The sequence below is a fragment of the Arachis hypogaea genome, chromosome 16 (assembly GCF_003086295.3).
Source record: "Arachis hypogaea cultivar Tifrunner chromosome 16, arahy.Tifrunner.gnm2.J5K5, whole genome shotgun sequence".
NCBI classification, from domain to species: Eukaryota; Viridiplantae; Streptophyta; class Magnoliopsida; order Fabales; family Fabaceae; genus Arachis; species Arachis hypogaea.
The window spans coordinates 110,612,439-110,627,700 of record NC_092051.1 but is presented as its reverse complement, the minus strand read 5'-3'; the positions used below and the strand labels follow the sequence as shown (position 1 = coordinate 110,627,700).

General features: G+C 39.6%; 1 non-coding gene across 1 annotated transcript; it reads right to left on the bottom strand.

The window, feature by feature from the left end:
* Positions 1-9,579: 9,579 nt before the first annotated feature.
* LOC112761752 (small nucleolar RNA R71) lies at positions 9,580-9,683 on the bottom strand. Its single transcript, XR_003182131.1, has one exon. It is a non-coding gene; the product is annotated as a small nucleolar RNA R71 (small nucleolar RNA).
* Between the last annotated feature and the right edge of the window lie 5,579 nt (positions 9,684-15,262).

Here is a 15,262-nt window from a genome sequence, read left to right as displayed (position 1 = left end):
GAATGTTTTAATGTCATGGAAAGCTCTTAGATCCTTGAGGGTTCTTTCAGGTATAGACTTTAGGGGTCCTTTCTATTGATTGTCACCTTGAAGTAAAAAAGGTTGTTTTGCTTTCTTGACCACGACTCTAAGTGTTCTGTCTCAAGACAACCCTTTAATTAAGCTTTCAATTAGCACTCCCAAACCAGTTGGTTTTAGGATACTAGGTGTTGAGACACCCCTAAGAATTTACTTGCCCAGGTCTCTTCTTGACAGATCTTCACCACAAGCATCTACTAAGATCTTTAATTCTTTTTGAGCTTTTTAATGTTTCTTTTTCTATCCCAGTAGTTGATGCTCAGAGCCTTGGGCCTTTATTGCTTACTACCTCTTAGTTCTATGGATATTCAAGGAACACCCCTTAACCTTCCCCTTGTTGTACCTTCTAGGACTAGTTGCTCTTCCATGACTCATTTTCTTTTTAGTTCATCCAAGGTCCTACACTTGGTTACTTATTTCTTAGTTTGTTTGATGATCTCTCTTGGCCTTGGTCTCTCTCATTGTTTTTGCACAACTCACAGTGACTCTTATGGAGACAACCTCTACTATTATTTATGTTGAAATGAAGACTTGGAATACATGGCATTTTCTTTCTTGTAAAAAAAATTCATAAAGACTTCAAACAGGAATTAAACTAAGCATAAAATATAAACTATCCTAGCATGATTATCTATTCAAAAAGTAAATAAAGCAAAAGCTTAAACAAGATTTCAGAATTTAGAAAATATCAACCATGGGACTCAACAACCTTGAGAAGCTTTATCTTTACTTCATTGGCCTCTTCCCTTTGTCCTTCTTCTTGGAGGGGGAAGAGCCACCTTCTTCTTAGAAGGGGAAGGCTTGGAGGAACCTTCTTGTGCTTTGGCATCCTTGGGCTTCCAAAATCCTGCCCTCCTCATATAATTCCTTTCATCTTCCTTATGTTTGGCTAGGATTTCCTCTTGTCTTGCACTTAGCTCTTCCATTCCTTGCATGAAGGTTGGGTATCCTGGGTTTAGAGCGGCCACGGTGTTACACAAGTGATTCAACTTCGCTTGTGTATTAATGTCATACTGCCTCCTGGCATCATAGAGATGTCTGAATTTGGCCAAGTTCCTCTGTTGCCATTTGCCTTGCTCTACTATTTTGTCCAGTGCACTTCGCACCTCTCCCCAGTCAAATTGTTCTTGCTGTTCCTTCCTCATATGCTCCCAATTCCCTTGGAGTTGTTGAATGTTTTGGTTGACTTGCCTCCATTATTGTTGTTGAGTTTCCTTGAGTTGATTGACATCTTCCCTTAAGTGGCGTAGATTTTCCTTCATTTGGTGTACATCTCCTTGCAATTGCTCCCAGTTGAATCCCTCTGGAAATTGCTGATATTAGTATTGTGGTGGTGGTTGGAGTGCCAGGAATTGAGGTTGCTCTTCTGCCTTTTCCTCTTCTTGTTGTTGTTGTGGTTCATGGGCATGAGCTCTTCGTTCTCTGGTCATGTTGAGTGGGTGAACAGCTACCACCTTGGCCATCTTTTTGGCAGTTATGAACTTGTCTTGCTTCACAAGCACTTCATCAATGATTTTTTTCAACTCCAGCCTCATCACATAGCCTCTGTATAATGCTGGGGAATGCCAACCTTGTGTTGTCACTGGTGCTTTTCAGCACTTTGTTGATGTTGCTGGCAATCATCTCCCCCACGTTGATGTTCTCTCCTTTCATGATGCTGTAGATGAGTACAACTCTCTCTTTGGTCACCTCTGAAGTGTTGGATGTGGGGATTAGGGACCTCCTCCCAAATTCTAGCCACCCTCTAGCTTGGGAGCTCAAATATCTTCTCCTCGATTGATTGGGTATCCCATCCTTATCATTTATCCAACGCACATGCATCACACAAATTTCATTCAAGATCTCATCAAACCCAGGGTCTTGCTGCTTCATTCTTTCTTTATAGCTCCGAGTAGAGCTTATCCTCTTCACTATTAGCATTCTTTCTATGCTAGAGGGGCTGTAGTCAATGGACTTCTCCCTTACATAGCTAATGTAGCCATAGTGTTGCCCTGGTTGAGGCACTGCGTTGGCATAGAATTCTCCTACCAAGCTCTCTACCACTTTCCTTGGTGGGTTGCATAGAAGTGACCAACCTCTATTGTTGATCTCAATGTTGATTTCAATGTGCTCGTTTCTCCCTAGTTGAAACCCAACTTCTGGAATGATTTCCCTCTCACTCACCCAATCATAGAATTGATTTTGGTTGAATGCAGAGAGGAACTTGTAGTCATTGAAGGAGCTTGAGGATCCAGAGGTTGGTTCCTTGATTTTTCTTTTCTTTGAGGCTGAGCTTTTTGGTGGTGCCATTAGGTTGAGAGAGTGTGTATGGGATTGTGAAAACGTGTGGTGGTTGCAAGAAAGAGCAAGCAAAATAATGTTTTGCTCCAACACCAAACTTAGGACTTGATTGTCCCAATCAAGAAAAAAAGAAAGAAAGAAAGTAGGGAAAGAGATGGTAAAAGATGAAAAGTGAAAGGAAGGCGAGGGTTATATGTTCTTCGTGTGTGATTGGGGTTGTTGAAGTGGAAGAGGAGATGGGGAGGTGAGGATTTTATAATGGGTGAATGGTGTGGTATGAAGGGTGGGAAATAAAAAGGGTTAAATGTTTTCCCACTTGGGGAGTGGCGCCTACCGTGGGAAGAGGCGCCAACTCTTTTCTCACATGTCTTCTGCGTGTGTTGAGTTCCAAAGTGCAAGTACACTTTGACTTCCTTGCTTTGTGAGTTGTTTACCATGTGGGCCCCATTTTCTCTCCTAAAATTGAAACTGAACCCATTAGTAATGACAAAAGAACCCTTCACATTCCTTCTCATCAAGAGTGAATTGGATTGTAACTGATGGGTGTCCCTTGGGACACCAAACTTAATTCTTTGGCATCTCAATAAATTGGTTTCATCATTGTGTATTTAATGTGTTCATAAGAGTGGAATAACATCAATCTTTTCATTTTCTTTTGATTCCAATTCCTCTAAACTCATTAAACCACATTCACGTTCTTACCCAAAGCATTAAGTGCTTTCAAATAAGGTGACTTGGGCTGCTAGGTGATTCTTGGTGGTGGCCACACCAAACTTAATCTTTGGGCTTACTCTTCAAGATCAGGCTATTAATTATTTGTAAGCCTAGATTAAGTGAGTGGAAGGCCACACCAAACTTAGCAGTTTAGCTAGTTCTCAGCCTATTCACTCATCATGACTTATGCCTTCATCAAGTTGCAATTCCAGAATAGAAAGAAATAAAAAAGTGTAAAAAAAATCTAGCTACCAAAGCTAATATCAAACTTTCTAACCTACAATTGTAAACTAATCTTAAATTGATACTGTAACCTCAAAGTGAGACTGAAAATTAAACTATCTAAAGCAATAGATTTTAAACTACTTCTAAGAAAAGCAATTAAATCAAAAAGGATAAAGTGTTGGGGTGCCTCCCAACTAGCGCTTCTTTATTGTCATTAACTTGACATTCCTTTATCTTCAGCTGAGCTTGTAGCTCACTCTCTGCTCCTCTAAGGGGCCTCCCAAGTAGTGTTTGAGTCTATGGCCATTGACAATAAAAGATCTCTGAGTCTTGTCCTCCATGAGCTCCACATGACCATAGGGAAACACCTTGAGTAAGGTGAAAGGTCCTGACCATCTAGACTTCAGTTTTCCAGGGAAGAACTTGAGTCTTGAGTTATAGAGTAACACCTTCTGTCCTTTAGTGAACTCCATTCTTGCTATCTTTTGGTCATGCCACCTTTTTGTGTTCTCTTTGTAGATTTTTGCATTCTCATATGCTTGATTTCTAAACTCCTCCAGCTCATTGAGTTACATTAATCTCTTTTCTCTAGTAGCTTGCTTATCATAGTTTAACATCTTTAGAGCCTAAAATGCTCTATGCTCAATTTCAACTGGTAAGTGACAAGCCTTGCCATATACCAGTTGGTATGGAGACATTCCAATAGGAGTCTTATAGGCTGTCCTGTAGGCCCATAGTGCATCGTCCAGCTTCTTAGACTAATCCTTCCTTGAGCTTCCAACAGTTTTTTTAAGGATTCGTTTCAGCTCTCTGTTGGAGATTTCAGCTTGCCCGTTGGTCTGTGCGTGGTATGGAGTTGCCACTTTGTGCTTTACTCCATATCTGAGAAGGAGTGTCTCTAGTTGTTTATTGCAGAAGTGTGTACCTCCATCACTAATGAGAGCTCTGGGAACTCCAAATCTGCTGAAGATGTTCCTTCGCAAGAAGCTTATCACAACCTTATTGTCATTTGTTGCAGTGGCTATGGCTTCTACCCACCTTGAGACATAATCAACAGCCACCAATATGTAGCTATTAGAGTAGGAGGTTGGGAAGGGTCCCATGAAATCAATCCACATACATCAAATAGCTCCAACTCTAGTATGAATTGATGTGGCATCTTATTTCTCTTGGTTAGATTACCAGCTCTTTGGCATTCATCACACCTTGACACCATTTCCTTGGCATCCTTAAACATTGTTGGCCAGTAAAATCTGGATTAAAGCACTTTTGCTGCTGTCCTTTCTCCACTGAAGTGACCTCCATATGCGGATCCATGGCACTGCCATAATACTTCTTACCCTTCTTCATGGGATATACACCTTCTTAGGATTCCATCAGCACACTTTTTGAACAAATAAGGGTCATCCCAGATGTAGTGTTTTGTATCCTTAATTAGCTTCTTCCTCATGTGCCTATTGATGCTGGTTAGTAGCTCCCCAATAGCCTTGAAGTTGGCTATGTCTACAAACCAAGGGGCTACTCGAATCATCATTAATTGTTCATCAGGAAAGCTTTCATTGACTGCTACTTGCTGCATCTCTTCTTCTTGTGGGATCCTTGAGAGGTGGTCAGCTACCTTGTTCTCTGCTCTGCTCCTATCTTTAATCTCAATATCAAATTCTTGGAGCAGCAAAATCTACCTTATTAGTCTGGGCTTAGATTCTTGTTTGGTAAGCAAGTATTTGAGTGCTGCATGATCAGTGAACACAATTACTTTTGAGCCAATAAGATATGATCTAAACTTATCAAAAGCAAAAACTATGGCTAAAAGTTCTTTCTCCGTGGTGGTATAGTTCTTTTGATTCTCATTAAGAACCTTGCTAGCATAGTAAATAACATGTACTAGCTTGTCTTTCCTCTATCCTAGAACAGCACCAACAGCAAAATCAGATGCATCACACATTAGTTCAAAGGGAAGATCCCAGCTTGGTGGTGCTATAATAGGTGCAGAGGAGAGTTTCTTCTTAAGTTCATCAAAGGCTACCATACACTCTCTATCAAAAACAAAGGGAGTATTTGAGACAAGTAGGTTGCTAAGGGGTTTCGCAATCTTTGAAAAATCTTTGATAAACCTCCTATAGAACCCAGCGTGTCCCCAAAAACTTCTGATTGCTTTGACATTGCAAGGTGGAGGTAATTTTTCAATTACTTTCACTTTTGCCTTGTCCACTTCTATGCCATCTTTTGAGATCTTGTGACCAAGAACCACCCCTTCAGTCACCATAAAATGGCACTTCTCCCAGTTTAAAATTAGGTTGGTTTCTTGACGCCTTTTTAGCACAAGAGCAAGATGGTATAGGCAATCAGAATATGAGTTCCTAAATACAGAGAAGTCGTCCATGAATACTTCTATGAACTTCTCAATCATGTCTGAAAAAATGGAGAGCATGCACCTTTGGAATGTTGCAGGTGCATTGCACAATCCAAAGGGCATTCTCCTATAAGCAAAGACACCATATGGACAAGTAAATGAAGTTTTTTTCTGATCCTTGAGGTCTACAACAATTTGGTTGTAGCCTGAATACCCATCCAGGAAGTAATAATACTCATGTCCTGCCAATCTTTCAAGCATCTGGTCCATGAAAGGTAGCGGAAAGTGGTCCTTCCGGGTGGCTTCATTAAGTTTTTGGTATTCAATGCACATACGCCATCCGGTCACTGTCCTTGTGGGTATCAATTCATTCTTCTCATTTGCCACAACAGTGATCCCTCCCTTCTTAGGGACTACTTGCAACGGGCTTACCCAAGGGCTGTCTGAGATGGGGTAGATCACCCCTGCTTACCATAGTTTCAACACTTCTTTCTGAACCACTTCATTCATAATTGGGTTCAGCCTCCTTTGTTGTTGTCATGAAGGTTTGACATCTTCTTCAAGCAAGATTTTATGCATACACATCGAAGGACTGATCCCTTTTAAATCTGCAAGTGTCTAGCCTATGGCATCCTTGTGTTGTCTCAGCACTTGGATAAGTTCCTCTTCTTGTTCCTTACTCAGACTTGAATTTATTATCACTGGATGAGTATTGTTAGCACCCAGATATGCATATTTCAAGTTGGGTGGTAATGCTTTCAGCTCTAGTTTTGGTGACTCTGCATCTTTGTTGTCTGTGGTGGTTGGCATGATTGAGTTTCTCATGGTTGCTTGTGGTGGTTCTCCATCCAGCTCAATGGTTCCTTGATGCCAGGGCATTTTGGTCAGTTTTATTGACCTTTTCTTTACTGTTTTAGGATAATTTCATGCATTTTCTTAGTAAATAAGCAAGTTTTGGGTAGAAATACACTTACATTTTGATTCAAGCAAACATTGTGAACTTTACATGATTTCATGAGAATTATGCATGAATTGAATGATAAATTGGATAATGCATGATCTCATGACTTGGAATAGAGCTTTGATGCACTTTATTTGCTTGATTTCAGGACAAAGGAAGCAAGGAAGAGCCACGTTAGTCTAATTAACGTGGCCACTAACGTGGAATGGGCATAAGCTTGTGGCGTTAATGAGAAAAGTGATCGCCAATAACGCCATCGAAAGCCATCATAGCCCACGTTAGTTGCCACGTTAGTTACATTAACGTAGGAGCTAACGTGGAAAGAAAAGAGGAGCTCCAATGTTAGTGGTAAAAGTGAACACCACTAAAGTTCCAAAAGGCCATACATAAGCCATGTTAATCTAATTAACGTGAACTCTAACGTGGGAGGAGGACAAAATTGCCAACATTAGTGACACTCACCTTTGTCACTAACGTTGGACTAGGCCAACATTGCCCACGTTAGTGGTCACGTTAAGACCACTAACGTGAAGGGTAACGTGGAGCAAGGAGTGATAGGCCAACGTTAGTGACACTCACCTTTGTCACTAACGTTAGAGATGGCAATTACCACCACGTTAATCTAATTAACGTGAACTCTAACGTGGGAAGGAGGGGCGTTTGGAGCGTTAGTGACAAAGGTAAGTGTCACTAACGCTCTCGAAACTTAGGCATACCCACGTTAAGGGTCACGTTAGTTATACTAACGTGAACTCTAACACGGGGAAAAGGGGCAATTAGCAACGTTATTGAAAAAGGTGAATGCCAATAACGTTTGCGAAGGACCAAGAGGCAACGTTAGTGGTCACGTTAGTGCCACTAACGTTGAAGTTAACGTGGATCATTTTTGGTTTGGAACGTTAGTGAAAAAGGTGATCTTCACTAACATTCTCGAACCCACATTTTCACTTAACGTTAACACCACTAACATCCTAACTAACGTCCATGCCTAACTCATACTTTCTGTAAGCAAAGTTGAGCCCACTGAAGATTGTAACGGCTTCAACTCAAGATCGAAGGCCCATATCCAAGACTTGAAGAGCCAACTAGAAGATCAAAAGAGTAGTCTATATAGGAGTAGTTTTGAACTGGTAAGGGAGCTTTTGGCATTTTAGAGAACTACACTCTGTATATTTTACTTTCTCTGTAATTTCTAGTTAATTTGACAATGCATTCTTCTTTATCTTCTTCCATTTCCAGAGCTATGAACAACTAAACCCCTTTTCATTGGGTTAGGGAGCTCTGTTATAATTTGATGGATCAATAATAGTTTTCATTATTCTTCTTCTTTCTTTTCTCTTGATTTCACTAGAAGGCTTTCAATCTTCATCCAATTGGGTAGTTGTCTTGGAAAAGAAGCTATTCATACTTGGATCTCTTCGAAATCTTGGAAGAGGAATGAAGAGATCATGCTAGAAATGCTTTCTCATGTTGGACCAAATTGGGGTTTGGATGGATATAGTGACATATAATCCTACCAACACTTTGATTTGGGAATACATGTGGTATAATCAGTGACCATACTTCATCTCTTCTCATGAGCAATTAGACCAAGGAATTGGCTATTGATCAAGATTTGAGAGATTGAATTACCAAGAAATTGGAATTCAATCACTTAAGATTGCCAAGGAGATCAATGAATGCATTGATTGAGGAAGAGATGAAAATGACTTGATCCGGAGAATACAACATCTCCTGAGCCCAATGAATCCCCCATTTCTGATCTTACCCATTCTCTTTATTTTCTGCCATCTACTTTTATGCTCATCCTTCCAATTCCCCATTTAAGATTCTGCAATTTACTTTCCGCCATTTACATTCTGCTCTTTATTTCCAGTAGTTACATTTTCTATTATTTACTTTCCCGCCATTTACGATTCTGCAAATCTCAACTAAATTTCTACTTAGCTTAACTAGAACATTCCTCTGATTAAAGTTGCTTGACCAATCAATCCCTGTGGGATTCGACCTCACTCTATTGTGAGTTTTTACTTGACGACAATTCGGTATACTTGCCAAGGGAAATTTGTTGAGAGACAAATTTTCGTGCATCAAGTTTATGGCGCCGTTGCCGGGGATTGATTTTGTATCAACAATGATTAAATTTATGGATAACTAGATTGAGCATTTTTCTTTTGTTTTGTTTAATTTCATTTGAGTGATTTACTTTCAGTTTTAGTTATTTTCTTCCCTTTACCCCCTACCCGTTTGTGGTGTTATCTTCAATTTTTTTACAATTCAGTTCACTAACCCACTAACTGTTTGATATATTGCATCACTCACACTAACAGCACCCCTAATAGGAGTAACTGCTCCATCAATTCTCTTTCCTGCTTATTGCTCTGTTGGTTGTATGACAGGTAGAAGAAGCGGGGCTTCAACTTCCTTTGATTCTGAACCTGAGAGGACCTTCCTTAGATTAAAGAGGGAAGCAAGAGGAAAGAGAATCGTTGGTGTTGAGGAAGAGGAGGAGTATTTTGAACCAACTATAGAGGAGAATATGGAGAACCACCATGAAGAAGAGGCTCAGAACCATGCCAGAGAAGGACCAGCAAATCATGCTGGGCAAGAGAGAATAGTTCTGGGTCCAAACCCAGAAAATTGCGGAAGTAGCATCCAAAAGCCAACCACACATGCCAATAACTTTGAACTAAAGCCACAGCTCATCACCCTTGTTTAGAACAACAGTTCATTCGGAGGAAGTGTCCAAGAAGACCCCAATCAACATCTCACCACCTTTCTAAGGATATGTGATACTGTGAAGTCTAATGGTGTTCATCCTGACACCTATAGATTACTTTTGTTCCCCTTTTCACTCAAGGACAAAGCATCTAAATGGCTGGAATCTTTCCCAAACGAGAGTTTAAGAACCTGGGAAGATGTGGTGAACAAATTCTTGGCGAGATTCTACCCTCCTCAGAGAATTAATAGGTTGAGAGCTGAAGTACAAACCTTCAGGCAACAAGATGGTGAAACTCTCTATGAAGCATAGGAGCGGTTTAAGGACTTGACAAGAAGGTGCCCACCAGACATGTTCAATGAATAGGTGCAGTTACATATTTTCTATGAGGGTCTTTCTTATGAATCAAAGAAGGTAGTAGACCACTCATCCGGGGGATCTCTGAACAAGAAGAAGACCATTGAAGAAGCCATAGATGTCATTGAGACTGTAGCTGAGAATGATTACTTCTATGCTTCTGAAAGGGGCAATACTAGAGGAGTGATGGAGCTGAACAACATGGATGCACTGCTGGCTCAAAACAAGATGATCACCAAGTAGCTGGCTGACCTTACCAAGAAGATGGAAAGGAACCAGGTAGCAGCAGTCACCACCTCATCAGCAGCTCAAGAAGGAGTGAATACAGAGGATGAGAGTGATCAGGAACAAGCCAACTACATTGGGAACTCACCTAGGCAGACCCATGATCCATACTGCAAAACTTATAATCCTGGTTGGAGGAATGATGCGTGAGCATCTTGTCTATCTTTTTCTAGTGAATTTGCATCTAATTTGTTGAGTTTAATTAAGAATTAATTATATTTTAGCCACTATGGATGCTATTTTGAGTTTTGTGCAATTTTATTTATTTTAGGTAGCATTCGGATGGATTTGATGAAGTTTCTGCAGAGAAAGAACCAAGGAGATGACCAGCGAATACCAACGTGGACGCATGGCTCACGCGACCGCGCGGAATAGAGGAAATCGCAATGACGCGATCGCGTGCCTGACGCGAACGCGTGGACTGGAATCTGCACAAATGACGCAAACGCATGGACGACGCGGACGCGTCACATGAGCGATCTGCAGAATTGACAGAAAACGCTGGGGGCGATTTCTGGGCTATTTTGACCCAATTTCCAGCCCAGAAAATACAGATTAAAAGCTGCAGCGTGGACAATTCAAGTGGTCCCCATCCATCCATTGAAGATTTGATTATTTAAATTAATTCAAATTTAAATTCAAATCTTAAATTAGGAAAAGATATTATTTTAATTTTTAGTTTTAGATATTAGATTTTAAATTTATTAGGATTAGTTATAAAAGGAGGAAGCTTTCCTTCCTTTGTAGAGAGGTCTTGGGGAGATTCCACCTCATCCCATCAGGGAAACATAATTGACAATCCTAATTTTCTCTCTTTTCTATGAGCAACTAAACCTCCATTGTTAAGGTTAGGAGCTCTGTCTATATGTATGGATTGATTTTATTACTTTTTCTATTTTAATTTATGTATGAATTTATAATTTAAGAATTATTTTCGCTCTTTATTTTATGAATTTGGGTGGAACGGAAGTATGACCCTCTTTCTATTTGAGTTCCTGTAAAACTTGGAAAAGCTCTTTACTTGAACAACAGCTTGAAAACAATTTCTCCTAAATTTTAATTATTGGGATTTAACGGGATACGTGACATATAATCCTTTTATTTTTGGGTAATTAGAGTTTTTGTGGCATATAAACTAGAAATTGATTATCACCCTCTAATTGGAATTAATTGACCAAGGAATTGGCTGTTGATGAATTTTAGAGGAGACTAGGAAGGTCTAAGGAATTAGGGTCTAGTCACATATAGTTTGCCATAAATTAAATCCCACATGATTAAAATAGTTAGTAAGAAAAATTAATCAGGAAAAATAGATAACTCTGAAACCTTAACTATTTTCTCCATATTTTCCTCCCAATTTATTTACTTTACTATTTTAATTTCTGCACGATTGAATATTCAAATACTCTTTTCTGTTTGTCTAACTAATCCTATCAAACACTATTGTTGCTTAATCCATCAATCCTCGTGGGATCGACCCTTACTCACGTAAGATATTACTTGGTATGACCCGGTGCACTTGCCGGTTAGTAAGTGTGGTTGTAAAATACCGCACCAAGTTTTTGGCGCCGTTGCCGGGGATTGACTGTGATTGACAACTATTCGTTGTTTGATTGCTTAGATTAGATAATTTTTCTTTTAATTAAAAACTTTTTTATTATTATTAGTATTTTCGAAAAAAAAAATTTCTTTTCCTTTACGTTTTATTTTTTCTTTTCTGTTACATTTTTTTCTTTTGTTCCTACCCCCCCTCCCCTGTTCCTTCTTTTTTGTTTCTTCTTTTTTTTTGTTTTGCTTTAAAAAAATTTAAAAATAAATAAATAAAAATAAATAAATAAATAAATATTTTAGTATTAATATTTTTCTTTTCTTAATTTCTTAATTTAAGTTTGGTGTTACTCAGTTAATGTTATTTTAATTTTTCTGTTTAATTTTTTCTTTTAAATTTTCGAATTTTTTAGTTATTTATTTAGTATTTTTATTTTATTATTTTACACAGGTTACTTCACAGGGACTTCTCTGCACTCTAACGTAGAGAGTCCCATTTTTTTTCTTGTTTTCTGCTTGTGTATGCGCAGGAATAGAGACAAAGAACAACTCTTAGACTTTGATCCTGAACCTGAAAGAACTTTCAGGCAACGTTTACAACAAGCAAGACTTTGCAAGGCTGCAAAATCTACTATGGCAAATAATGCTAATGCCAATGTGGTAAATCCGAATGGGGATGATCAACAGAGGAGAGTGCTTGGCTCTTATTCTGCCCCTACTGCGGATCTTTATGGAAAAAGTATTGTGGTGCCTCCTATAACTGCAAACAACTTTGAGTTGAAGCCACAATTGGTCACCCTGGTGCAACAAAATTGCCAGTATCATGGTCTTCTTCATGAAGACCCAAATTAATTTATATCTGATTTTCTGCAGATATGTGATACTGTGAAGACAAATAGAATGAACCCAGAGGTGTACAAAACTAATGCTTTTCCCGTTTTCTCTGAGGGATAAAGCAAAGCTATGGCTAGATTCCCAACCAAAGGAGAGTCTGAATACGTGGGAAAAGGTTGTCACGGAATTTCTCACTAAATTTTTCCCACCAAAGAAGCTGACTAAGCTTAGGTTGGAGGTTCAGACTTTCAAGCAAAAGGAGGGTGAAACTCTTTATGAAGCTTGGGAAAGGTACAAGCTGCTGACTAGGCAATGCCCTCCAGACATGTTCTCCAAGTGGACTCAACTGGATATCTTTTATGAAGGCTTAGGAGATATGTCAAAGATGAGCCTAGACACTTCTGCAGGCGGTTCATTGCACAAGAAGAAGACACCAGAGGAGGCAATTGAGCTGATTGAATTGGTTGCAAGCAACCAATATCTGTACTCATCTAACAGGAATCCTGTGAACTCTGAGACCTCTCAGAATAGAGGCGTGTTGGAAGTAGAAGCTGTTAATGCTCTTCTTGCTCAGAACAAGCTTATGTCTCAGCAGATAAATCTACTTACTCAACAGATGGGTGGCATGCAAGTCTCAGCTATCAACACTCAAAATCCACCCCAAGAGACCTCCTATGATATGACAGGTAACTTTATGCAAAATGATAATTATGATTATGCTCAACCCTCTTCTAAACAGGTGAATTACATGGGGAGTGGTCCTAGAAATCCCAACAATGATCCGTATTCTAAGACATACAATCAGGGGTGGAGGAATCACCCAAATTTTGGGTGAAGAGATCAACCTCAGAACTTCAACAATAGTTCTCAGGGCGGTTTTCAACAGAACAAATATAATAACCGCCAATCTCAGTCTCAGCAACAACAACCTCAGCAGGCAAATTCTAAATCCCAAGAAGATTCTAAGTGGGAGATGATGATGAGTTTCGTGCAAGAAACCAGAGCCTTCATTAGAAACTTAGAGGTACAAATGGGTCAAATGAGCAAGCAATTACCTGAAAGGTCTTCAAATACATTCCCTGGTGATACAGTGGTGAACCCAAGAGAAGATTGCAAGGCTATTCAATTGAGAAATGGTAAGGTAGCTGGTTCTGAGAATAAGGTCAATGAAGATCCAGTTGAAAAGGAAGCTCCAGAGGAGAAGAAGGAAGAGGTAGAGCACGCCCTACCTAAGCGTGCAGACAACCCGTTTTCTGACTCTCTTGACACTTATCCCACCTTACCAAAGGCCCCTGAATACAAGCCGAAAATGCCATATCCTCAGAGGCTTCAGAAGGCGTCCAAAGAAAAGTAATTCTCTAAATTTTTAGATGTCTTCAAGAAGCTGCAGATCAACATCCCTTTTGCAGAGGCTCTAGAGCAAATGCCTCTCTATGCTAAATTTATGAAAGAATTGTTGACCCACAAGAGGAATTGGAAGGAGCAAGAAACCGTGGTGTTAACCAAGGAATGCAGTGCTATTATTCAACACACCCTTCCTGAGAAAATGCCAGACCCAGGGAGTTTTGTCATTCCTTGCACCATTGGAGAAGTCGGTATTCAGAGAGCTTTATGTGATCTTGGAGCTAGCATCAACCTCATGCCACTTTCAGTGATGAAAAAGCTTCAAATTGAGAAGGTAAAACCTACTCGTATTTCTCTTCAACTTGCTGATCTTTCTATTAAATTACCTGTAGGTGTGGTTGAAGATTTACTTATTAAAGTAGGACCATTTATTTTCCCTGTTGATTTTGTTATATTAGACATGGAAGAGGAGGTAAAACCCTCTATTATACTTGGTAGACCCTTTTTAGCTACAGGTAGAGCTTTGATTGATGTACAAATGGGTGAATTAACCCTGAGGGTCAATGAAGAACAGGTGGTCCTAAATGTTTTTGAAGCCCTCAAGCACCCCAATGATTCTGAGGGGTGTATGAAAATAGATGTTATTGAACCACTTGTTCAAGAAGTACTGGAAGCTGAGGTACTTGATGATGTTCTGGACCCTAATTCTGACTACGAATTAGTTGAAGTTGATGATTCACCACCCCAAAAGGAGCTGATGAACACGCCAATAAAGGAGGAGAAAGTCCCCAAGCTTGAGCTCAAACCTTTACCCCCTTCTCTGAAATATGTGTTCTTGGGTGAAAATGATTCATATCCAGTAATTATTAGCTCTTCCCTAAAGCCTGAAGAGGAAGAGGCGCTTATTTCAGTGCTCAGAGCCATAAAACAGCTCTTGGGTGGACCATTAGTGACTTAAAGGGGATTAGTCCAACCAGGTGTATGCACAAGATCCTTCTTGAAGATGATGCTAAACCAGTTGTGCAACCACAAAGGAGACTCAATCCAACTATGAAAGAGGTGGTCCAAAAAGAGGTAATGAAATTATGGGAAGCAGGTATTATTTACCCTATTTCTGACAGCCCTTGGGTACGTCCTGTGCAGGTAGTTCCCATGAAAGGAGGGATGACAGTGATCCAGAATGAAAAGAATGAGCTTATTCTTACAAGAACAGTCACGGGATGGAGAATGTGCATAGATTACAGGAGGCTCAATACTGCTACAAGGAAGGATCATTTTCCCCTCCCTTTCATTGATCAGATGCTTGAGAGGTTAGCTAGTCATGCTTTTTATTGTTTTCTAGATGGATATTCTGGATATAATCAAATTGTAATGGACCCTCAAGATCAAGAGAAGACAGCATTCACATGCCCCTTTGGAATATTTGCTTACAGGAGAATGCCATTTGAACTTTGCAATGCTCCAGCAACCTTTCAGAGGTGTATGCTTTCAATTTTTTCTGATATGGTTGAAAAGTTTATTGAAATATTTATGGATGACTTTTCTGTTTTTGGTAATTCTTTTG